The sequence below is a fragment of the Notechis scutatus genome, chromosome Z (genome assembly GCF_049901735.1).
Source record: "Notechis scutatus isolate UNSWTSFEM ecotype Mainland chromosome Z, rNotScu1.2, whole genome shotgun sequence".
Classification (NCBI taxonomy): Eukaryota; Metazoa; Chordata; class Lepidosauria; order Squamata; family Elapidae; genus Notechis; species Notechis scutatus.
In genome coordinates, this window is record NC_142025.1 from 25,917,742 (window position 1) to 25,945,020 (window position 27,279).

At 38.0% G+C, this 27,279-nt stretch overlaps 1 long non-coding RNA gene across 2 annotated transcripts; it reads left to right on the top strand.

Annotated features, from left to right (window-relative positions):
• The first annotated feature begins 4,235 nt into the window (after nt 1-4,235).
• Nucleotides 4,236-8,536, top strand: LOC148128794 (uncharacterized). 2 transcript variants are annotated; one of them, XR_015746106.1, is made up of 3 exons: nt 4,236-4,354; nt 6,321-6,410; nt 8,221-8,536. It is a non-coding gene; the product is annotated as an uncharacterized LOC148128794 (long non-coding RNA). The 2 variants fall into 2 exon arrangements; XR_015746107.1 differs by having other exon boundaries at nt 6,321-6,403.
• The last annotated feature ends 18,743 nt before the right edge of the window (nt 8,537-27,279 follow it).

Sequence of the window (27,279 nt, forward strand, 5' to 3'; positions counted from 1 at the left end):
CATATGGAAAACACAAGGCATTACCTTTTTTTTAACTTTACTGACTAGATGGCTGACATCGTTTTCCTAAGGTCAGTCCATCGATGTTTGGTGTTAGGTCTTGTGCTGTAGCAATCCGCAAAACATGTGCCCCCTTTTAAAGTGCCCAGCCATCTGCCCCCTTTTATAGTGCCCAGCCATGTGCCCCCTTTTAAAGTGCCCAGCCATGTGCCCCCTTTTAAAGTGCCCAGCCATGTGCCCCCTTTTAAAGTGCCCAGCCATCTGCCCCCTTTTATAGTGCCCAGCCATCCATTTACTTTACTTACCTTTTATTTCTTTCTTTCTTTTACTTCTTTCTTCTTGCTCCTCTCCACGGTGTCCGCGCGCTCCTCTGATCCCTGGAGATGTCGGGCGGACGTCACGTGATGACGTCACGTCCGACACCCAGGGAGCAGTGCGGGGCAGGAAGAAGTCGGGCCAGGTCCCGGAAGGTAAGTAATTTTTTTTTTTAACTTGAGCCATTTTTAAAATGAATTTACTCCGTGCAGGCACGGAGTAAATTCATTGAAAAAAAAAAGGGGGAGGCTGCAAGGCTGGCGGCGGCACCGCGGGCCATCAGATGAGGTCTGGCGGGCCAGATTTGGCCCACGGGCCTTGTGTTTGACACCCCTGGTCTAGGTGATGGTAAGACCTCTGCCTGGACAGTCGGGTGAGAGAATAAGGAATTCCCTTGGGGCTATCCTTTTTTTTTTTTTTAAGCAAGTTTTATTAATTTCAAAAAACAAACAAATCATCATCAACCATTACATATTTGAACCTTTTTCCATTATAGATTTAACAAGTCAGATAAAACCTTATCTTATACAATATATTTCTATATTATTTCATCTATTTCTTTCTGACTTGATTATCGTCACTCTCTTTCTATGTTTCTACAAGGTTTCACCAATACTCTCAAAGACATAAACAGACACAAACATACATATAAAAAATCTTTTAGTAAAGTAACTTGGCCCCAGGTACCTCTCTTTATATGGGCTTTAATTATATTCATGCTCATCTTACAGATCATTACTTATTTTATTTACCATTCTGTATCTTCTATATAAACTTCTCCACACATTTCACTCTTCATAATTCTATCTTATTCAATCCATCTTAATTTAAATCATTATATTTGTATCTTTTGCCCATCCTTTATTATCCCTCTATCTCATTCCTTATAATGAGAAAAAAAAAAAAAAAGAATTTCTCCTGAAATCACTAATCAGAGTATGATGCCTTTCTATCCTCTCCCTAAATTAATTAGATTAACATTTAAAATAACACCTAATACCCAATTTGATTCTGCTTGGTACATTCTATCTACTAATTTTTACTTTTAGTAACAATAAAAACAGAGTAAAAATCAAAAATGTTTAAATACATAATATCCTCCTAAATACGTAGTTAAATAATAAATCTAAATAATAAATCTTATAGCATTCTCATTGCCTTTCCCTTCAATATTTTATTACATTTTAAAAATCAATCATTATTAAACATTTCAACATTTTAATTTCTTATTAACTCTTAAGCCATTCTAATTTTCTATTTCTAATACAAATGTTACAATACCATCTTGTGTACCTTGCAGAATCTTTTAAAAAAAATTTATGCTTTACCCATTATCCCTAAAAAGATTCCTCTTTTCCCATCTAATTTTAAAACTTTGTGGCTTTTCTCCGCCTTTCCCCTTTCTTTCTTCCCCCACCAAATCTTCCTACCCCCCTTCTTCTAACCTCTGTCTTGCCGGCATCCCTTCTCTGTTGTATTCCTTTTTCTCTTGTTTGCTATCATTGTATTTATTTTGCATCATATTTTTCTCTTTCTTAAATGTTTTTTTAGATCTTAAATCCTTCATTTTCCTCGCTTCCTTCCTTCCTTCTTTCTTAGATGAATTTTGGGATTCATTGAAGATGGCATCTTCATCTTCTTCTTGTTGTTCTTCAGCTTCCATTGGGGCTATCCTTGAGGGCTTGGCTCTACTGAGGTCTCATCTGGGGCTAAATGGGCCGTATTCTTGGCCTTGTGTCACAAGGATTTGAATAGGGAGTGATCAAATAAAAGGACAGGTATTTCAAATGAAACATCCTCATCTTCTGAGAAGTTAGAGCCCCTCACCTCACCTTCTTCCACCCCTGAAGCAGGGGAGTGACTGCGTTCCGAACTTTCCCTAGAAGCTGCCTCCTGATAACTCACTGTGGGTTATGATAGGGGCCTGTCTGGCCATACTGGAAGATTCAGGCCTAGCACTGGTGGATGGAGCTCCAAGTGGAATCTGGCTAGGATGACCCCTCCACAACCCAGGGGAAATCCCAGAAGGGCTTAGCAGATGGTGGATCCTGAAGACACCACCTTTCTTTTAGAATCTGACATGTCAGTCCCTGAAGGGCCCCTGGGCGAAGTCCTGCAGCTGAGGGAGTAAAAGTGGATTGAATCATAGCCAAGGGCCAGCTAAGAGGCTGACTAAATTGAGGGAGGGCAGGAGCAGCTGAAGCAACAGGCCTGTTGCTGGGGCCTTTTCTGCCAAAATCTTGAGGGAGAGCAGGAATGAACTCAGCAGTTCCCTCTGGTGACCAAGACTGCAGGATCTGAATATTAACAGTTTCCAAATCTGCCCCAGCAACAGTTGGATGGGGTGACAGCAGGGGTGGGATTCAAATTTTTAAACAACCAGTTCTGTGGGCGTGGCTTAGTTGGTGGGTGTGGCTTGGTGGTCATGTGACTGGGTGGATATGGCTTGGTGGTCATGTTATTGGCTGGGCATGGCCAAATCAGTATCACTCACATCGAGGCATGCATCTCCTCACCTGGTCTTTCCTGACTGTGGGGATGCTGCAACAGTCATAAGTGTGAAAAATGGTCATAAGTCACTTTTTTCAGTGCCATTGTAACTTTGAATGGTCACTCCACACAAGCAAAGTAACAGCAAAGGAGGAAAAAATAACTCTAGAGAAGTTCCTGAGACGGGAAGTCTAGTCCTTCCAAGAAGGGTTAACGGAGAGGCAATTTCTGTAAGCAACACCAGAATGTTTCCTTCCTGCCTTCCTTACAGAATTAGGCCAGTAATTTATTCTATCAACCAGTTCTCCGAACTGCTTAGAATGTTAACAACTGGTTCTAGCAAATAGGTGCGAACTGGTAGAATCCCATCCCTGGGTGACAGTTGGCCCTGTCCTTCCCTTTGCTCTCAGCCATTAGCAAACTGTCTTTCAAGGGCCTCACGTCTTCGCTTTTCCACTCATTCCTTTGCCTTGGATTTTTTCTTTGTGGTCACAGCTTCAGCCTTAATCCTGGCTGCTGCCCCTTGGGCTGAGGAATGCCTTCTGGATCTGCTGTGCCTTGAAGAGGCTTGTGCCATTGCAAGGGAGAAGGGCTCTTCTCTGCCTGCTTCCCCTTCCATTTCTTTGATTAGGAGTTACTGTTAAGCAGTCACTTGTGCCCAGGCCATACAGACTAGAAAGCCCTGAGGCCTCAAATCAAGCAGGGGATTGATCTCTCCCACCCTCCAATAAAGTCAGTCAGCTGTGCAGTGGGAGCTTCGGGCAGCGTGAAAGAGCGGAATTAGCCAATTAGGGCAATGTAACCCCTATCGCCGCTCCTCTTGCTCTCCGCAATGACTTAGAGTCTGTAGACTTGATCCGCTGGTTTCCTCAGCACCAGGATCAATCTCTGGCCCTGGAATCACCTTGGGGGGGAAGTCCCTTCCAGCCTCCATGTGGTGTCTTCTCAGTGGTCCCAGGTCCCCGGGAGCCACTGCAATCTTCACACCAATCAGCTGTTCACTCCAAGCCGATCACGCTTATTTTTACTTTAATTTTGAGGGTTTCCCAATTTGTTAGCTTTCTCTCTGAGAGAGTCAACTTAGAACACGACTGTCTTGATGAGTGTGGGAATAACTCTGATTCCAGTATTGAGTAATGATTAATCTAAGACCTTATACATACATGTCTGCCTAAAGGTCACCTAGATAAAACAAGGAAATTAAAAGTAAACACCAGAAACAATCAAGCAGCTCAGACAATTGTAAATAATTCTGTGTATTATGTTTAATTATTGTAATCCACAATGTGAATGCTTACTATGTGTAAAATTCTCAATAAAAAGGAAGCACTAGAAATTGCTCTGGACTCCCATCCCAAGTTCACTCGCTTGTGTCTCATCCTTTCCATGGGAGTCCACCACAAGTCTAGAAATTGCTCTGGACTCCCATCCCGAGTTCACTCGCTTGTGTCTCATCCTTTCCATGGGAGTCCACCACAAGTGGTGACCCTGACGTGATCCACTGCAGGTGGTACGTGTCCGGACCTCCGTGTTTCCTTGCCTGGAATAGGTAAAGTACGTACTTAACTATTGCTGGACAATAGGATTTTTTTCAGGGAGCATGGGGGGAAAACTCTCTCAGCCACAGGAACAGCATGTTAGTGAGCTGCTAAGATTAGTCAGGACAAACTTCTTTATCTTTAAACCCTCTGAGGGGGAGCAAATAGTTCTTTCAAAAGGTAATGTGAAAGAGCTGCTGCAAGAGATCTGGCGGCAGTGTCCTTGGTATCCAGAGAAGGGATCTTTAAAGTTAGACACATGGAGGAGAATTGGAACTATCCTTCATGAAGAGCCACGGGCAACAGCTGAAATTTTGATATTTTGGAAGGTTGTTATGACTGCTTTAGAGACACAGCAGCAACCTCTTTTAAAAACTTTAGTTGAACCTCCTCCTTATGAAGGAGTTGTGTTGCACCCCCCAATTTCTAAATTGGAATATGCCTTCTCAACCCCAACAGCGCTTACGCCTGTAGAGGAGAAAATCCAATCACAAACGGGGAAAGTTCAAGCAATGATGCATCAGGCTTTCAATGAAGGGAAATTAGAGCCTGACGAGATTACCCAGATGAATTTGTTTCCAGTTAATAGGCAAATAAATACTCAAGGTAATATGCAAACTGAATGGATTCCGATTCCTTTAGCTGTCCTTAGGGAAATTTAAAAAGCAGTTAAAGATTATGGTATTCAAAGTCCTTTTACAAAGGGTCTTCTGACAAGTTTGGCTACCTCATGCATGATTCCTAGTGACTGGAAAGATTTAATGAGAATGATATTGAGTTCTACTCAGTATGTGGTCTTTGACTCAGAATACCAAAGAGAAGCTATCACTAGGGGAAGGAATTCAGGGGGGGCTGTATACGCCAGACCAAATCTATGGGGCAGGCTTGTTTGAATCCACTGCTGATCAAGCTGCTAATTTGCCTGATCACGTATTTCCAGTGGTTATGGCAGCTGTCCTTGGGGCATTGTCCCACATCCAGGATGTGGGAACCCCAGCACAGTCTTTTTCTCAAATTAAGCAAACAGCATCTGAGTCTTATAATGATTTTGTGGAAAGGCTGCAATTGGCTATTACCAGACAAATATCTAATGAAGGAGCGGCAAAGGAACTTTTGCTGAGATTAGCAGTTGAAAATGCAAACACTGACTGCAAGCGTATCTTACAGCCTTTGGTGGCTAGAGGTGAGGTTACTCTGGCTGATCTGTTAAAGGCATGTGCAGTGGTGGGTTCTCAGGCTTACAACATGGAGACTTTGGCTGTGGCATTACAAAAAGGGATGAAACCTACAGGAATTGTTTTAATTGTGGGAAGCCTGGCCATTTTAAAGCTCAGTGCCGTGCTCCTGGGGGGAATGGCATTTAACAAAAACAAAATTAAGGACATTCGCCCTAAGTCAATCTGTCCAAAATGCAAAAAGGGTTTCATTGGGCAAATCAATGTCGCTCTGATCAGAACCAAAATCCGGAAACTAAATTTGGGGCGTGCAGCTAGCCCCGCTCCCAAGGCTGTCACAAAAGCATCGCCTGCAATTACTGGGAGTGCAGGTTTGAGTTTTAAAATGCTGAACTCAATTGATGTGACCTTTCCTAATCAAGTGTACATTGGGGACACTCATTTGCATGGGCCACTGCCAGAAAAAACAGTGGGATTGGTACTTCCCAGGTCTTCTGCATCAGAAAAAGGGTTGTTATTCCAGGAGTTATTGATCAAGATTATAAAGGGGTTATTAAGATACAATTGTACACTGATACTCCTGCATCATTAATGGCCGGTGACTCTATTGCCCAGTTATTATTGCTTCCATACATTCCTATGAATCCTTTAATTGGGATCCCACGAACTGGCGGTTTTGGGTCCACTGAAATGACCAGTTCTCCAGTTGCTGCAGAATTGCTAGCGCTGACAAAAAAATTGACTACAGACCAACCAAAAATGACAATTGAAATTCAAGAAAAATCATTTTCTGGCCTTATAGATTCCGGAGCAGATGTCTCTGTGATACGCCAAAAGGAATGGCCAAATGAATGGGCGCTTGAGGACTCTCCGGCTGTTCGTGGAGTGGGTGGTATGCAGTTTGCTAGAAGTAGTGTACATTGGTTGAAGGCATTGCATAGAGAAACTGGTGAGACCGCAAGGATTCAACCTCTTGTGTTGCCCCTGCACATAAACTTGTGGGGTAGAGATTTGCTATCACAATTTCGCACAAAAATTGTTATTGGATAATGGAAAAATTACAATTGTTAACCTCTCTGCCAGTTGGGATTGACCAATAGCCACTTCCAAAGGACACTCCTTCACACAAAAACAAAAACGGGGGAAGTGGATGGATATGGCTTGCCTTACATACAAAACATTCTTAATATTACATTATATACTTAAAATTTTCTAAACATGACAGCTGCTACGGCAGCCAGTAGGCATTTTGCTTCCTCCCTTCTGCAGGTACGCCAAGACCGAAAGTTCGGTATAGGAGACTACCAGATCCAACGTGGAGAGGACCTGTCCCGCTGATAACTTGGGGCAGAGGATACGCTGCTGTTGAAGATGAGGGGACAGTTGTTTGGGTTCCTGCTCGCTGTGTTCGTCCTTATCATCAGCCAAAGGGGCAAGGGGATGGATTTGGGGGAATGGAAAAGAAACACGTTGATCCAGGACATGGGGAAGCTAGCAAACCTTCATAATAAAACTGATTGTTGGATATGTATGCACATGCCAACTCACAAAACATCAGGGCTTCCAATGGTTGCAGTACCTCTGGCCGAAGGTGACTGGTATAAGGGACAATGCTATGGTTGTTCAGGGATGTGGTCTAACAGTTGGACTATAAGTAACATAAATACCTTGCACCTTGGAAGCCGAATCCAAGAGGTGGCGGGTATCTGTTGGACCCACAATGAGACAGTAGAGAATATGACTTACTTGGGAACATATCCATTTTGCAACAAAACAATTGTTATTAGCAATAGAAGTCGGTTTTATTCTAATGATATGAAAACAAAAAATCTCACTTTGTACATAACATTTCTCGATATGATATCACATCTTTGATCAATGAAAATAGGTGTCCATATATTCCTGCCACATGTTGTCCCACCACGAGAGAAAACCAGTTGCCCAAATGTGCGAATAGGAAATACGCACCACCATCCACTTATTTGGCTATGTTAATGGAATCCTTTGCACAATTAATCTATGCTGAACCAAATACGGTTGGTCATCTCCTGGGAGCAAATCTATGGTTACTGTGTGGACGGATGGCCTATGATCGCATGCCAGCACGATGGAAAGGAGTCTGCACCTTTGGGAAAGTAATCCCATCTCATTTCATTCAAAAATCTTTGGGGACTGCTCATATCCGCAATGCGCATTCCGCAACGAAAGTAAACTCTGTTTTGACTCATGACTACTGGACACAGATATCGAGGGGAGTTATTCCTCCTTTAGGAGTCATGATGAACTATAGAGATTTACATCGTTTAAACAATTGGACAATTACTATGTTTAAAAAAAACAATTAAAACTCTAAAGCTGCTTGAAGAAGAGCAAGGAAAAATCCTTGACTTTGTCCTGCAAACCAGATATGCGGTGGACACTATTTTGGCAGCGCAAGGGGGAGTTTGCGCTGTGATTCATATGCATTGTTGCATGTATATCTCTGATTATTCTCCAAACATTACAGCTACTATACAGCATATGGAACAAACCCTGAATGAGAATCCATTACGATCGGAAGACGAGGGACTGGACGTGTGGTCCACTTTGGTCCTGGTTGCCAGATGGTTCATGGATTCGTCATTTAATTGTTGGAGTGATATTGCTTTTTATACTTTCTCTTTGTGTATGCTGTTGTATCCAATGTCTCCCTGGATTTTTAGGAATGTGTCGGGTGAAGCCTACGGAAGGAGAGCTGTTGTTGCAGATGGCGAAAAGCTACCGAGGCATCCGCGATCATCAAAAAACTAAAACAGGGGAGATGTGGGAATAACTCTGACTCCAGTATTGAGTAATGATTAATCTAAGACCTTATACATACATGTCTGCCTAAAGGTCACCTAGATAAAACAAGGAAATTAAAAGTAAACACCAGAAACAATCAAGCAGCTCAGACAATTGTAAATAATTCTGTGTATTATGTTTAATTATTGTAATCCACAATGTGAATGCTTACTATGTGTAAAATTCTCAATAAAAAGGGAGCACTAGAAATTGCTCTGGACTCCCATCCCGAGTTCACTCGCTTGTGTCTCATCCTTTCCATGGGAGTCCACCACAAGTCTAGAAATTGCTCTGGACTCCCATCCCGAGTTCACTCGCTTGTGTCTCATCCTTTCCATGGGAGTCCACCACAGATGAGCAGACTGAGAAGACAGCTGGGGTATCCATAGCAATGGTGGCAAGATCAATAATTGGGCAGGCTCAGTCATGTGATAAGGAGATGAGGATTACCCACACTAGACTCTCGTAGCAGTCTAACGGAGAAAGAAGGTGATCTCACAGGCCAGATGACAGCCAGAGACAGCCAGGATTGTTCATAATTTTTATAGTAAAAAAGATTTCAAGATTGTGTATGTGCAATGTGTGTGTTCTTAAGGCCCTAAAAGTGCTTTCAATAATTGACACAAGGTTTAGGATGATTATCCCCAAACTTATTTTCATGCACCAGAATGGTGTGGCTTGTTGGTTTGTTGGTTTTTGGGAGAGGTGGGGGTTGAGGGAGACTTTTGTCTCCTGAATAAAAAAATAAAATTGATTTTTTTTTAAGAGAAGAGGGACACAGTATTATGATCACTAGTAAATTTTCTTTAATAGCTGGGCATGAGTTTTTCTCAGATTTTTCCTCTATTTACTTCTCCAGTTTAGACTAGCACCACAATCAGATTGGCATTTTATGGTAGCAAAATAAAGTCTGAAATGTATATTCTGAGAATCTCCAAATGTTTCTGAATAACAAAGTTCTCATTAGCTTCAGGGATGTTGACAGTTGTAATTCAGCAAAAATTTTCAAATTCTCAGGTAAATTTAAAAAAAACTGCCACAGGTTCGTTTGATTTAGCAATGTCATCTCTTGGGATCCCTGAAGTATGCCTTCCCTGTACAGCATCTACCCTTAGAGAGTGAGGAACTATGGTCATTTTATGACTTGTGGACTTCAATTCCCAGAATTCTGGGACCAGCCATTTGCTGGCTCAGGAATCCTGGGAGTTGAAGTCCACAAGACATAAAAGGCCCATAATTTCCCACCACTGCTCTAGATAGTTCCACAAAGATTGAAATACCTTCCTCCCAGTTCTTGTTGAGCCATGGGCACCTAGTTCTTCACTCAGACCTTCAGCAAGGGAGAATGAAACCCTTTACTTAATCTCTTTTGCCATCTCTTATCTTTATTTTTTTTATTTTTTTTATTGCAATTTCTTGATACTTGTGAGCTCAGTTGTTGAGAATCGGATTACATATAATAACGAAAAATCAAGCAACTGCCATTGACATATTTGGATGGATATAAGTTCTCATCTTAAAACTCTGAACATCATAGATGAAAAGGTTTAATCAATGTCTTTGCACAATTTGCAATGCATATTTTAATACCTCCAATATAATGTTTGATAAGCTACTAAATCCTTATGATTAGGAGCCACAAGGTACATACCAATCCAGAGAGATACTTTTGTTATGCTTTTCTCCTATCTCAGAACCAGGACACCTCCTATCCATTGCTGGCTCTAAATACTTTAGTTTCCTGGGCAAAGTTATATTCTGACACCTACAATACTTTTGTCCAGTGCAGTGGTCTAGAAGTGGAGCTCTCACCTCACAATCAGGAGGGTGTGAGTTTGATCCTAGGTAATAGACTCTCCTGCTCGAGCAGGGGGTTGGACTAGATGACCTCCAAGTTCCCTTCCAACTCTGTTATTCTATGTCTTCAGGTTTTTGAGCTTTACTCCTACAATTTTTAGCTCTCAACAATATTTTGTCTCGGACATTTTAGTTTTCTTTACTGTGAGTCACAGGTTTTTTTAGTTACTGTACACAGTAATTTTAATTACATCTGCATTTATTGTTGTCATGCTACAACAACCATGAGATTATATTTAACTTTAGAGTGGGTAAGTTGGTACACAAAGTGCATCGTTACAGCATTTTAAAATATAACTTTGATAAGGTGATAATCATACAACTCACTTAGTATTTTCCTATGACACCTTTGTCTTGCTTCAGTAATATCAGAGGTGGGATGCAACTGGCTCTATAGAACCGGTAGCTCTGAAGAGCAGCAGACACCGAACCGGTTCAGTGTCTGATGCTGTTTGGCCCACCCTCCTGCCCGGGCTCTTACCTATCCTTTATTTCCTGCTTTTTCAACCTCAGCTGCTTTGTGCGGCACAGCTGAGGTTGAAAAAGCAGTAAAAGTAGCTTTTCAAATGCTGCGCATCTGCACGCAGCGCTTATCAGCTGTCCTGGTGGCACAACTTAAGGTTTATTACATGCGCACGCAGCAAAATGTAGTCACTGAACCAGTAGTAACACTGGTTGAATCCCACCCTTGAGTAATATTATCAGCTTCCTGAGGGCCATAGCTGTAATAATAAGTTCACTACCATTCAACCAACTTGTAAAAGTGTAGTAAAAAACATTCTAAAGTCACAGAAAAAGATTATCAGAAGTTACACCAGTGGTGGGATTCAAAATTTTTACCACTGGTTCTGTGGGTGTGGCTTATTTGGTGGGCGTGGCTTGGTGGTTATGTGACTGGGTAGGCATGGCTTGGTGGTCATGTGACTAGGTGGAGTGCTTGGTCATGTGACTGGGTGGGTGTGGCTGGTGGTCATGTGATTGGGTAGGCATGGCCAACTCAGTGTCACTCACATCAAGGGGTGCCTCGCCTGGCCACTCCCCATCCAGCCATTCCTTGTTACACCCAGCCTCAACTTATCTATAGTTCTGTAAAATGTTGTTCACCTTTTTGACTTTATTATCTATGTACTATAGATGTACTTTCATGGACCAATGAAAGGAGAAAATGGCTCACATGTTTTGCCCAAGAGTGTGATAGGCTTTTAAGGGGCTGCCAGAAAGAAGAGGGGGACAATGTATTTTCCAAAGAAGCAGAATGCAAACAAGAAGCAATGGATGGAAACTGAAAAAAGAGAGAAGCAACCTAAAACTAAGGAGAAACTTCCTGACAGTGAGAACAATTAACCAGTGGAACTGCTTGTCTCCAGAAGTCCTGGGTGCTCAATCACTGGACAGCCATTTCTCTGAAATGGTATAGAGTTCCCCCCAAGGTCTCTTCTAAGTGTTATTCTATTATTCTGTCACCTTTCCCAAGAGCTCTACTCAGATTTTGGCATCCTCAGATTCTTAGCTATTTAGCTGAGGAATAATACAGTTGAAAGGGACTTTGGAGGGGAATGCCAAAATCTGGGTAGAGGTCCAGGGAAAGGTGTCAGAATAACAGAAAAACACTTACAAGGGACCTTGGGGGGAACCCTATAACATTTCAGTATTTCAACTGCAGATTTCTAAAAATGTCATTTAAAAATGAGATTAATATCCTAAAAAGATTTTTAGAAACATGCAGTTGAAAGTTCTTCACATCTCCTTAACCCTGAAGAACCAATTTCATTTGGAATTTAATCCCAAACTGATTAATCTTTTACCATTTCTCCTGATAGTTCTCCAAAATGTACTCCCAAGAAGCCACATCTCCATCTCTCTCTCTCTCTCTCTCACACACACACACACACACCTTTTTCTCACACACACACTACTCTCTCTCTCACACACACACACACATACACCACTCTCTCTCTCTCACACACACACACACACACACACACACACCAAACGCACACCCCTGGTCTGACTGGAACAAATTGATTTTGCAAGCTCCAGAGCAGCAGGTGGTGCGAGAAGAGGGGACAGCAGGGGCTGGACCATGCAGCCACCATGGCTGCTCACTTTCTTCATTCCGCTGTCCCCTGGGAAAAGGCAGAAATCGAGCAGTGGGGGCAACGCCAGGGAAGCCAGCCAGCTGAGCCCAGGGACAGTGAGGGGACAGATAGCTAGGCCACAGCCAGCGCCACTGCCTGGGGTGGGGCCATGCTTGTGTGGAAGCCATCCAGCCGAGCCCAGGGATTGTGGTGGGGCTAGCAAATGGCAGATCAGGGCTGTTCAGTTGGGGTGCAGGCATCATGTGAGGAGGCAGGTTAAAGGCAAGCCACGAGGACCCAGTGTGTTGCATAGGAGGTGAGTGAGGAGTAACTGGGCGGGATATGGGCGGGTGAGGTGAGCAAGCATCGGGTGGGCGAGGCAAGCAAGTAACAACCAGGCAACTGGGCCGGGGGCGTAGCCAGCCAGAAGTCACTACCGGTTCAGTGACCCATCCAAATCGTCACTATCGGATCGCCTGAACCGGTGCGAACCGGCTGAATACCATCATTATGTTACACACATACTAAATATTTTGGAGGTCTTTCCAATTTTGGTGCCTGGCCTAGACATAGAGACAGCGTTTTGATCTATCCTCTAAAATCTTTCTTCTTCTAATAGGGCATTTGAATTATGACTATGCTATATTGTTTTCCACACAGTTGTACTGTATGCTTATGTAAAGCTTTAAATATCACCAAATGGGAAAAGTGGACAACAATTACCATGTAGAATATGTTTTTCCATATGTTTTTCCTGTTGGCCTATCAACCACTGATTAGAAGCCAAGTGCCTGTCTCTCTTGACTGCAATACAGTGATCACTAGTCAAGTAACTGTTCTTGGTGGTTTTGTGATTATCTACAAGAATATGTGATATGTTCTACAATACATTCATATATTTTTGCCAAAACTATTATTGAAATGTTATATGGACCATCTATTGAACTAATAACTGGCAGAGAAGAGTTAAACATTCTATATCTCTTATAAGCCATCAAATACAGATAATTCTCAACTTATGACCATAATTGAGCCCAAAATATTAGTTGATAATTGAGATATTTGTTAATTGAATTTTGCCATTAATGGGCATGGAGCTAGATTGAATGAGCCCTCTCTGTGTGTGAACTGCACAACTACAAATGTTCTACGATAACACATATCAGCAAACAAATGGGTACAACCAGCCAAGAAAAATATACCGATTAGGATGAAATGTGAGGCTGACAGTATCTATGGTTATCAGAGGGAAAGTGGCTTTAAAGTGTCATTAATAAAATGAAATTGTCTTTCCATTTTCTAAACAAGTTTCTAAGGAGTAAAAACCCCATTTCAATTTAGATGTAGAATTATTATTATTGATCTTAATAACAGTGTTAGGATGACATCACAGATATTAGCATGATACATTTATCATGAAATTTCCCAAAGGGATTTCTCCAATTTGTAGAATAAATAAGCCAAAAAGAAATGTCCTCATGGGCATCATTAACAAGACTGTATACAAGAAAACAATTCACATTTCAGGAACTGATTATGCCAAGCCTGGAATCAAGCTCTTAGTTACATATTTGGCTCAGCAAATTAAGATGAAAGGTAAGAGATTAGAAGGCAATTGTTCAACATCTGAGAATTATTACAGAAAATAATATCAATTGCAACACAAGGTTTTCTAAAGTTGAGTATCTTAAAAGCATTGTAAAAATCCTGTGTGTTTTTTACTAAATCAATAAGCTCCTACAAAGTACTTATGTTCAAGTTATATTGAGAAATAGGTAAATTTCCTTTTTTCAAGTCCAGTTAACCACAGCTGAAGCAACAAAATTTAAAATTAGAATCTGCTTCCTTGTGAGCATCATTAACAAGACTACACAAGAAAACAATTTACATCATCTTAATATGTGATATGCAACTATTCTTTTTAAAAATACAATAATTAGGGATCCATACTTTTCAATTATGAAAAATATGCCTCATCAAATAGGAAAGTATAAGTTAACGTAGTTTGATTTCATCATAAAAATGTATAAAAACTTTTTGAAGCAAACAAACCAATGTCAAAGCATTTAAAAGTAAACAATAGGTAAGGGAATAGTTTTATTTATGCTGAACAATTACATTCAGATTTACCAAAGTTGTTAAATTACAGTTTGAAAATGATTACATACAAATCCCAGGAATTTTTTATTTGTATATTACCATTATTATTTTTACAATGTAATCCTTGAATTTTTGACAGATGCCCAATAAATGAAATTGTGATGGCTTCCTTGGAAGCTTGCCCAGACACCTCTCCAGATGCCAGTTCGGAGGGGGATGAGAGAAACATTGGAGAAGAATTGGAAGGGGACTGGAGAAACATCCAGATCAGGAGCTGGTTGCTAGATCAGGAGCAGAAAGGCCAAGCACAGCGGAGCAATAACAGAAGGAGCAACTGGCTGAGCTAGGGACAGAAAGGCACAGCTGCAGCTGGGAAGCCCAGAGCTTCAGGAAGAGAGCACACAACTGCAGTTGGCTAGCCGACATGAGGAAAACTGCCTCCTCTTCTTCCCCATCCAAGAATGCCTAGGGCTCAGAGGAGGCAGGCACAATGAAAGTCAGCCAGGCTACTTTGAGATGGCCGCCTCTCTTAATGGACTGGATTGGGAAGCGGCTATTTAGTTCAGCGAATGGAGTGAAACAACACTGGGAACAATTTTTTATATGAATTTCTACATATAAATAGATACTCATCCTTAAATCCATTAGTACACAAATACATATAAAAGTGGTCCTCAACTTACAACAGTTCATTTAATGACGGCACTGAAAAAGTGACCTATGACTATATTTCACACTTACAATCCTTGCAGCAGCATCACGTGATCAAAATTCAGACCCTCGGCAGCTGGCTCACTTTTATGATGGTTAACAACTATAGCAATTCATTTAACAAATGTTGCAAAAAGATTGTAAAATGGCAAAAAAATCACTTAATAACTGTCTTGCAATAGAAATTTTGGGCTCAAATGTCATCATAAGTCAGGGTCTATCTGTACAGAACAATATAATCATCTTTGCTTATTGGGAAGCTGGCAGAGAAGAACCAAATTGTGATTGCATGCATTGGGACACTGCAAAGGAACTCCCAAGGATCAGTAGTAATACTTGTTCAGCATTGTCACAAGTTTAACAGTTGCTGAACAAATAATTATCAAGCAAGGACCACATAAACAAGTAAACCTCTCTGCAGATCTGGCTGTTAGACTGACAGCAGACTCCATCACCAGCCCTGCTCTCTATTCCTCAGTTGCCTTATTTTATTTATTAGTCATATCAATGTATTGTTTTAATGATAATAATAATCTGTTATTACAGATCAAGTCCAACAAGAAGAGACTATTTGAAAGGAATGCACCAGTTCTGGGAAAAACAGCATCCAAAATCAGAAATAACAGAGCAAGTTGATTTATAATATGAAATAAAACACAAATAGAAACAGAATTGGAAGAATTGCAAATAAATAAACCATAACAAATAAACCAAAGTCTTGCCAGAACTAATTCAGAATGTAAAGCAAACCAGGGAGTGCTGGCAGTGAAGGAAGCCAGCACAGCTACAGAATCGAGAGAAATGACCAACCAGTGAAGAAACCAACATACAGAATGAAGATCCTCCTGTGCAACAGCTCGAAAGTGTGGAGCTAAGTGATCTAGCAAAAATCCTGAAAGAAAAAATGCCAAAAGAAAACCATATTAAACAAAACACAGAAAGAAAAAGACTGCCTGCCATTCGCAAAGTGCACAGGAAACAAGTGAAATATCTACCAACTGCCTTGAACAACATTTTAACTTCCATCCCATCCAGCACACTCTGTGAAACAAACCAACTAATGTACAGCACAGCGACCATTATCACTGCAGAATTGGGTTATAAAATGGCAAAAAAAAAAAAAAAAAAAAAAACACCATTGAAACACTGAAGTGGAAAAGTTGACTTGAAAATAAAATAAAAACTATGAGGAGATGTCAGCAATTTGAAATATTTGAAAGAAGGAAAACTAAAGAATGAAGAGCTGAAAAATAGTTTATGCAAAAAATACAACCTGAAGGAAAAAACAGTAACAGAAATCATGGAAGAACTAAAACAGCGTCTAATAGCAACAGCAAAGAAAATCAAAAGATATGAAGGACGAATAAAACAATATCATGAAAATGTCCAATTCAGAAGAACCAACAAACCAATACCTCTTCTACCAGTCACTCGATGAAAATAAAGCCCAAACTGATGTTCACCCATGTAAAAAAAAACTTTGAAGTTTTGGAAAGAACTGTGGGAAAACCCACAATAAAGCTGCCTCCTGGATCAACTATATTAAAAAACAAGCAACCCAAAACAATATTGTAGTAGAATATTGAATCCCAACTGATATTGAGAATATTGTAATAACAACTGATATGGTTGCAAAACAAGTAAAGAAGGTCAAGACTTGGAAAGCACCACAGACTGCATGGATACCGGCTAAAACACCTGACCAGCCTCCATCACCACATGGCCACTCAATTTGATGAAATGCTTCAAATGCAACAAGCGAATAATGGTTAACAGCTGGCCAAACATGCCTGATAATGAAAGATCCAGAAAAGGGCCCAGAACCAAGCAACTACCTCCCAATTACTTGTCTGCCAACAATGTTCAAACTTTTTACAAGAATACTGGCAAATTTAGTATTCAATCATCTGATGGAAACCAGTTTGTATCCAGTAGAACAAAAATGAAATTATAAAAATAATCAAGAGGAACAAAAGATCAGCTGCTCATTGACAAAATGTAGGGGTGGGATTCAAATTTTTTAACAACTGGTTCTGTGTCGGTGGCTTAGTTGGTGGATGTGGCTTGGTGGTCATGTGACTGGGTGGACATGGCCAACTCGACGTCACTCACATCAAGGGGCACCTCTCCTTGCCTGTCCTCTCATGGCAGTGGGGATCCTGCAACAGTTATAAGTGTGAAAAACGGTTATCTTTTTTGAGTGCCATTGTAACTTTGAATGGTTACCAAATGAACTGTTGTAAGTCAAGGATTACCTGCACAAAAATACAAAAAGCTTCTTTACTTGCAAAAAGCTGCCCTAAATACCAATCATTAGATTAAAAATACCTGCAAGCCAGAGTTACAAATCAGGCAGAATGCCAGAGCACCTTGAGGAATTAAAATAGTTAAAATTCAATGAGAACTATCAGCAGCTAACTCTTGCTCATAAAGTGAAACCCTTTAGCAGAGAGGTCATTTAAGCTCTCCAGAAAAGCACACCCAGGAAAAGCAATCCTTAGATCTATTTGCACCACTTAAAGATACCAGCTGGTCTCATTACCTCACAAGATATTCTAAGGAAATCATCCAGATTTAAGGAAAGATCATTAAAAAATCAGTGCCAAGCTTGCATCCTGCCTCTTGGAAGTATACCCCAAAAGGACAGTGCCAGATGCCACGAAAGAAGGAAGACCCCCTCCCTAAATAGAAAAAGAAACCATGAGGCAGGAAAAAATTCAAACACAATACATATAATTAAATCACAACAGTAGATGTTGCTTGTTAAACCAGAACAAATAGATAGAGGAACTAGCCAGATTTCTCAACCCAGTTTCTTTTCAGGAACAGAGATTAATCTTTTTCCTTCCAAACAAAGCTGAATAGGAAAAAAATATCCCATCAATAAACACAGGATTAAATGTCACCAAGGCCAGAATTAAACTTCACCAAAAACCAGTTTTAGACCAAAACTCAGAAAGGGTATGTAAACTGATGTTTGAATGTCAATCTTTCTAGCTAGCCAAGAAGCCTTGCTGAATGTCACTCATCTTGGTTCCTTGTCATTAAAAAGTTTCTTTCCGCAGCTCTGCTTCGTTATTCAATTACTTCTTCAAAGTGCTGATCGTTGCATGCTGGCTGGAAGTATTTGCTGGGGAGTATTTCCTCCCAACAGCAGTGTAAAAAGCTTAAAATAACCCTTCACCTTTAAGAAAGTATCAGGAAAGAAAAAAACCTCCTTCGGAGACAATAAGTTTAGGCATACTACCAAGAATATAATAAGGGTAGAATAAAACAAATGAAGATTTATTCTAATTACCGGTTCTCTGAACTGCTTAGAAAGTTAACAAGGGGTTCTATAGAACCTGTCAGAACTGGTAGAATTCCCCCTCTGACAAAATGGTACTAAAAAATAAAAAATGAAGAAAAATGAATTTAAATGTGGCATGGATTGATTACAAGAAGGCATTTGACTCATTACCCTACAGCTGGATTAACATTTGTCTGGAAAACTTTGGAATCAACAAAAATATTTGTACAAATATGCAAAAATGGAAAACAGTTCTAACAGCATATGGGGAGAATATTGGTGAAGTCAACATCAGATGAGGAATCTTCCAGGGGGACTCACTTTCTCTGAGAAATGGAAGCATAGTGATAGCACTAGCAAAGGATGATGTTTACAAATACCTATTGGAAGCAGATAACATCTTGAATGAAAAAGTCAAAGAGTCAACACAAAAGGAATATATAGGAGGGTCCATAAAACATGAAAATCAAAACTGAATGCTGGAAATATAATTAAAGCCATTAATATATGGGCAGTTCCAGTGATATGCTATCCAGCTGGAATAATCAACTGGACTTTGGCTGAACTGAAAAACTTGGACCGAAAACACACAAACTTTTAAATACGTACCACACTTTACATCCACAAAATGGCATCGATGTAGAAGAAGAAAAACAAAGTTTGAATCACTATGTGAATCAAAGTACAGAAACACTGCTGCAGGCTGTGAAAATGGAGAACATTTTAAAAACAACAGAAAGAAAGGCAGAATATAAGAAAAAACAGGTGGATGATAGATTAAATGGATGGAAAACCAAAGCTTTGAATGGACAGCACTTAAAAAACATTAAAAGGAAAATGTCATAACAACTTGACATGGGTATTGCTTAAGATTGGAATCCTCAAGAAAGAAACGGTTTAATACTTGCTGCTCAAAAGAATAAGCACTACAAACTAATGCCATGAAAGTGAAGATACAAAAAACCACTGATAATCCAAATTGCCGACTTTGTAATGACAAAGTTAAAACCGTTTCACATTTAATTTATGAGTGCAGCAAAATGGCACAAACTGATTACAAAGCTAGACATGACTGAAATCTCTGTACCAGGAGATGCCAGAGTCGAAGAAAAGAATTGGAAAAAATGGCCATCAAAACTATGTGATTATAGATGAAACATGTAACAGTGATACCCACTGTCATCGGGGCACTTGGTACCATGTCTAAGAATTTTATAAAATACATCAAAAAACTGCAGCTTCCTGCAATAACATCAGCAGAACTGCCAAAAACTACACTACTCGGAATATCGTACATCTTAAAATACTTGGTTGATACCCTAGGATGCTGGCAGCAACCCATAACAACATCAGAGCCAATCAATGATATTTGTGATACATTTTAAATGTTCACTTGACTGAGTTTTATGTTCAATGAATAAAAGAGATAATAATAATAATAATAATAATAATAATAATAATAATAATAATAATAATAATAATAATAATAATAATAATAATCCAGACACTGTGCTTTATTCAACAAATTATAATTTATTATGACCTAGTCATCAACAAGGGGAAAAAAATCTCTGAAACACCTGCCTGCACTATAATCTTTTCAGTGTCAGCAAAATAAATTTGTTCCAGAGCAAAATGAATTAAAGTCAGTTGGGACAGTTAAGGCATTTTGCTCTAATTGCCAGACAAATATTTGAATTACTTTGCAACACTGGAAAAATGCTACTTAAGAGTTGACTTAAGCAAACAAAAAGCAATGTTCCAAATATGGAAATTTCCCAAGTCACTATCTTGTCCTTCTGGGAATATTTTAAGTAGATTATTCTAGCATCTTAATCCTGTTCAAATTTACTTGCATTTAAAGTCTATACAGCTACCATATCCTAGATTTTATAATTGATAGCTTTTTGCTCTTTGGAGAATGAGTTGCTTCTTTCCACTTGCCCTACAGTTGACTTCACTATGGTCCATCTTAATAGAAACAGCAGCTAAAGTTGCTTTGAAATTTTATTCATCAAAGGGGGTAGGAGTGGGGATGAGATGGCTCATGAAATTCCTTTAAACATGCTTTAATCTAGCTGGAATGCCAGAAATTGCTTCCAGATGTGTTCCATGCAAAAGTCAATCATAGCTATTTATACTGACACTCTACAGTCCAAACAGTCTCAATTGAAACGCCATGTCTCCACTACAATAAAGTCATAAATGTCAGTTTTGTTGAATCTGGAAAGGTGCTGAAGAGTTCATGTTCACAAGCTTTCCTGACTGCTTGTTAGCTGTGAAATAATTAAAAGAAAGGAAACAGCATATATGTTTTTCATACACAAATGCAGTACTTGTTGAGCTATTCTTAAAGAGTCCCTGATAATCTCAAGCCCCAAATTCCCACCAATTGTAAGATCAAATTCACTTAATAAACTATAAAAACGTAGCAGGCACAAAACCAAAAACAGCTGAAGTGGCTGGCAGAGTTTCCATGTCTTCTGCACTGAATACACACATGGTACACCTGGGATTAAAATTAACTTCAGTATACTAAAGCAACAGATGCTCATCATATTATTCCCTGCATTTAAAAAAACTTTACGATTGGAGGAGGAGAGTTAGAAAACACGCTTGACTTTTCCTGTCCCACAATGGTTTTCTGGAAACCTAAGATGTTTATCTAGCTCAAAAAAGCGTAGGATTTTAATACTTAGAAAAATCATTAAATATTAAACTCCATTCCAAATATCATAAGCTTCAAATATATTAATGGTTGCTTTCAATGTACCAAGCTTGGAATTTTGGCTTAATTAAACAGAAGAAAGTGAGCACCAATCAAAGCACAAAACCCTCCATCTCCATAATATTCCACTCCTTCTGCAGGCAAGAAAATAAACAAGAGGGGATGGGTTTTCTGTTAATTCAGATTAGTTCCCCAGGTTAAATGTAGCCAAATAAGTAAAATTAGGAAATCAGATGTATGCCATGGCTTATTTATGATAAAAACAAATCTGGATTCAGACACAGTATAATATCCATTTTGGAATATTTTTTACAGAACGGAAGGAATAAATTGTGATGTATTTCATTATACTAAATACTAAAATAGTATTCTTTGCTTAACACAGTATCATCAACCTGCTGCTCTCCATTGAAAATAATCAAATTGTTTCAAAAATCTCACTTTGCTTTTGAGTTCCAAAAACAAAGAATTGTATGCAACTATTTTAAGTAAAAGAAGTGCTTCCAAAAGCTACATAAACAAAGAATCTGATTGAATGGGAGAGTAAGTTTCATACCATTCTTTAAATGAACAGCAGTCAAATGGGTCTGTCCATCTATCCTATCTTCAGATATGGAAGCCACAATATTTTTATTGTTATGTAATATCAAGTGTTGAATCCTTTCAGGGTGAGTTTAGATTAGAAGAGATAGTCAAATTAGCAAAGAAGAATATTAAAAAATATCAAAAAGTTTATTTCTAGTAGAAATAATATCTCTGGTCTAGGTGACTCATTCAAACAGGGCTACAACTGTTGTGCAAGGAGACACTGGTACAAAACAGTGTTTCATATAGCAGTTTTAATTTAAAACAGATTTTAAGATTTTTCTCATTTGTTTTATTTGGTCATTTCTTCAAACTCCAGTTCAACTGAATCAGGCATGACATAACCACAAAAATATGTAAAAGAATATTATTCCTCCTCCATGAGACATGAAAAATACAAATTGAGCGCATCAAAAAAAACTGATGATAGCCAGTTAAAATATTAACAGGCTGGTGGGTTTAAATTCATAAACAAATATGTATTTCCTTTGACCCACCATCCAATTTTTGGGTTTGTTCCAATATAAAGAAATTTGCAATAACTGAAAACAAGCTTATATCTTAACAATTAAAATACAAAACAGGGCAATAGGAGAGTAGAAAAACACTTTCCTATTACCATTGCTAAATGACCAGCCACATTAGTAAAATGCCCTGGAAGTTTTCTGAGTTAAAGAGAAGTGTAAAACACTTTAAATTTAAAAAGACATAATTTAATATAACCATAATACTCCACCAGATATCTAAACCTGGCAGTTGTGACATTGCCTCTAATAATTGGAATCTCAAATATTCAATCCAGAAAGAACACACAGTACGTTTTATTAAAGTGGTGCATGCTTCAAGAATTATTTTAGAAAATATACTTTGGATTTTGAAAACATTACTATTTTAATATACTTTTATCTTTTTTTAGGTTAATGTTTAATTTGTGACCATTTGTCACTTAAAATGAAATTCTGCTTATGTGCTTGGGCATTCTAAATAATTTCTTCCGAGATTAAACCATTTTTATTTCAATTGTTCTTTCATGTTTCTTTCAAGTTAAGAGATGTGCTTGATAACTTCTGTGTTAATTCTGCCATCGTAAGTTTATTTCTGGATTGGGAAGAAAAAGAATTTATTTCCATTTTTTTAGCTCACTGAAAAATTTATTATTCTTTTACTTCTTCCAGGTCAAATTTCTTCTTTCTCCAGATTTACACAAACATTGAAATGTGTTTTAACCAAATTCAGTAAGCAAGAGAAAAGAATGGCTTAAATGAGTATTCCATTCTCACAGGACTGCACTGTGTTCAAGCAATTTTACTTCATACCCAGTTCAATATTTAAACAAGATAGAATTATACTATTCTTTTGTGTTTAAAGCTGGTCTACTTTAAAAACAATCATAAATTCAGATGCCTTTTATTCTGCCAGGAAAAAGATCAATATTTTAAAACAGTTTCAGAATTGAAGGTCATTGTCAAACAACTGGCAAAATTGTAAACTGGTAAAATTAAAAAACTGGTAAAACTGGTAAAAAAAATTGATTAAAAAAATCAGTACACCAAATACAAGATAGGTGGACATGACCTCATTGTTGACCCTCACTCTATCAAGGACCTTGGAGTGCTCATATCAAATGATCTAAGTGCCAGAGCTCACTGTAACAGCATTGCCAAAAAGGCATTAACAGTTGTAAATCTAATCTTACGAAGCTTCTCCTCTGGTAATACTGAATTGCTAACTAGGGCATACAAAACTTTTGCTAGACCTATACTCGAATACAGCTCATTTGTCTTTAGAATCTGCACTGTATATCAGACATTAATACAATTGAGCAAGTCCAGAAGTATTTCATGAGAAGAGTACTCTGCTCGCAACAGAATACCCTATATCACCAGGCTTGGACAACCTAGAACTACGCCGCCTACTGTTGGACTTAAGTATAGTACACAAAATTATCTGCTACAATGTCCTACCAGTCAATGACTACTTCAGCTTCAACCGCAACAATACAAGAGCACACAAAAATACAAACTCAATGTAACTACTCCAAACTTGATTTCAGAAAGTACGACTTCAGCAACAGAGTGGTCAATGCCTGGAATGCACTACCTGACTTTTGTTAAATCCTCAAACCCCCACTCCTTTATCCACTATTGACCTCACCCCACATAAGTGCACAATTGTGCCTACCATCCCTGTCCTATTGTCCCCAATTTTTTGTACCTATTTCCTGTATTCACACTCATATTTATTCTTATACCTATTATCTTGTAAGCGATTGACAAATCAAATAAATAAAATAAAAATAAAATAAAAACTGCATACAGGTCTAAGACAGATGCTGTTTTACTGTATGCCAAAACATACAGAAAGGATCAAGCAAAGGCAGTTGCAGTTTTTGCGTTTCACATTTTTCAGAATGCACACTGGACAAAGTGAGTTTTTTACTGAAATGAATCAGCCTTAGGGCAACAATTCTTCTATAGTGACTGAAGTTTAAACCTATGCCAAGAGGGGACAAGCAACATCAACAAGCGATATCAACATTTATCTCAACTCAGCTTGAATCCAGTTCAAATTTGTACTATCATCTCTTGGGCAGTTTCAACTCATCTGGCTTATTATTAAGATGACAATGTTTTTAAGGTCACCATTTACTTTCCTGAATAAATATCTGGTCTCTCTACTCCTTTGCCTTTCTTTATACTTCCTCCCCTTATGCTTTCCCTTCTTTCACTGAAACTTGAGTACTGATTAGGTCCAAACTGAAATTGCAGCTTCATGTCATCACATTAACTTTGATTGTATAACATCGATCCTATGAATCCTATTCCACATAGAATTCAATCACAACTTCACTTTCAATTATAGCTTCAAAAGAGCCCAGAATGAAATGTTTAGCTGCACATAAAAGGAAGGTAAATGGAAAAAGTGAACATGCAGACTTCTTCTCTAGAGCAATGAAGGATGTACTGCATTGCTTTCTTTTTAATAACATCTTTGTATAAAAGCCATATAAATATTTTTAAAAAATCATATAAAATCACACATTTTTTCATAATAAAAGCACACTTAGTCTATGGATTTCCATAGAAACAAGTCAATCTGCATTGCTTTTACAATTTTAGTTATTAATTAGCAAAATCAAAAACTGGACATTCTAAGAAATAGTTTTTTACCTAACATCAAATAACAGGTTCAGCCAAATTTTAAAAGTACAAGTCCATTAATGAATTATTTGCTTCTGTTTTTTCCCAATAACCATATGCTTCTACAACAAAATATAATATCACACTTAAATTGGTAACAAGATTTTTTCACTCTGTTTTTCATATGTTCAACTGATTACATCATTCAGTTTTAAAGAGAAACATCTGATGAATTATGTGGATGAAGCCAAGGCACAGCTATTAGATACATTACATCTTCAACACATCATCTGTAAAAATGTTCTGAGTAAAACTAACGCTCCAAGGGAAACCTAACCTTTAAGAGACTTGCCTACATTATATCTAAATTAACATCAGTGACAGCCACTTCCATCTAAACTAGCAGGAGTCTTTATCCTATCTAAGAATCTATTAATTCCCTTCACTTATGAGTTTAAACATATATATGTGTAAATGAATGTGTGTTGTGCTTGGCTTACAGGGTTAAGCAGCAACAATGTGAGCTGAAACACAAGGGAGATCTATTCCCATAGTCTGTCTATAGCTTGAAGAATGGACAACTAAGTATTTATGAGAAATATATATTTATGACAGACCCATTAAACTAGTAGGTGAAAAATACATTTTCTAAACATTTTAAGCTGTTTTCTAAGTAAAAATACTTTCTAAACATATTAACTTCAAATATTTCTATTCCATTCACAATTGTGTAGAATATTTTAAAACAGAAGTAAGAATAAAACAAGACATGAACAACTTAGCAAAAAACATTTAAGGATTGAGAAGCAGCAACCAACATCCCAAAATATGAAATTTACCAGGTGTCAGAATGATAATCATCAAATGAAAATATTTTTATAGATATAACATTACAATATACAACAGTCAAAAATTTGTCTTTCATATTTAGGTTGAATTTGTGAAAGTTATGCTCAATCTTATACAATATATGCCTGCATATTTTTTACAGTAATAAGTTTCTCTAAGTATTAGTTATCAGGATTAAAAATCGTATTTACTTTTTCTGCTGTCAAAAAACATGGCCGTGTTACAAAATTATATATGCCCAAAGTTTAACTTTTCCAGTTTGCCTTTCTTGAATTACAAGTTGAAAACTATTGAATTTGAAGGAAGTATCAAAACAATCTGTAATAGGAAAAAATGGGGCATGGAACATGCTATTTTTAAAAATTTGGAAAAACAAACAAACTTGATTTTATTTAAACTATCCATATAAACTATATGATATCAATAGAGAGTAAAAGAATTGAAATGGAAATGGGATAGTCATATAGCAAGAACTGATGGCATGATATAAATAAAATGAAATAAATAAAATAAAAACATAATTAGTATGCTGTGTAAACATAAACCCACAGTATTCTGATGTGCTGGACTTCTTTCAAACAAAATTAAAAAATAAATTAAATCTTTGAATAGCTCTTCCCCAGTTCCATCTCATCCATACATTTCAACAGCTGACAGTATGAAATATTTCAAGCTATGCTACCTATAACTGATATAGATTCCACAATAGGAAAATATAAGAACTATTATAAAGACATAAACTTACATTATTAATGCACAGAAATATGAAATCCCTGTATCCTTGTATGTTATCCTCATAATCTCTGAGCTATTCTTGAAGTTTAATTTTTCATATTCCCTCCCTTTCCTGTATATCTCAATCTGTGATACTGCAGAAATATTATGTATCACAGCAAGTGTATTTCCAGCTTCTCATATTATACAAATCACTCTGATTAACCAGGACTCCCCTGGTGACTCATACTGACTTGGTAAGGTCACAGAGTTTATGCTGCAATTTCCCTTTGCTTTTTATAAGTATTTATCAGTACAATTTTGGACAGGATATTGTTCCATTTCCAAGTTGATCTCTCAACCAGCATAACAACATAGCGGCATCTGGTGGGATTATCTAGACATATTGTACAGCTAAATATGGGACAAAATTTTGTTTGAATTGGGAGAAGAGTGGGCCATTATTTTTAACTGTGATTAAAAAGCCAATAGATAAGTGGATCCAAATGATACACATCAAAAAATCTAATCTATAAATTTGTAGATATAAAATCTTTTTAAAAAGACATTAAAATTCCCAGGATGAATTTTTCTAGCTTTCTGCTACAGCTGCATAATTTTTCCTACATATCATTATTTAAATATTTGTGCATCGTCCCTGCCCATTTTACAACTCAAGACGCTTACCAACATCTAAAATTCAATCTGAGTTATATTGCAATAAGCAAGGCAGAAAAGAACAAAAGAATTATGTAAAAGGAAGTTCTCTCAAAAAGGAGAAGTTACATTCAAGTACAATGCAAGAGATCATACTTCAGAAGAAGCAGTGATAGCTATTGAAATTAAAAATGTTTTGTGATAAACTTGTATAAATGCTTTCGATGTGG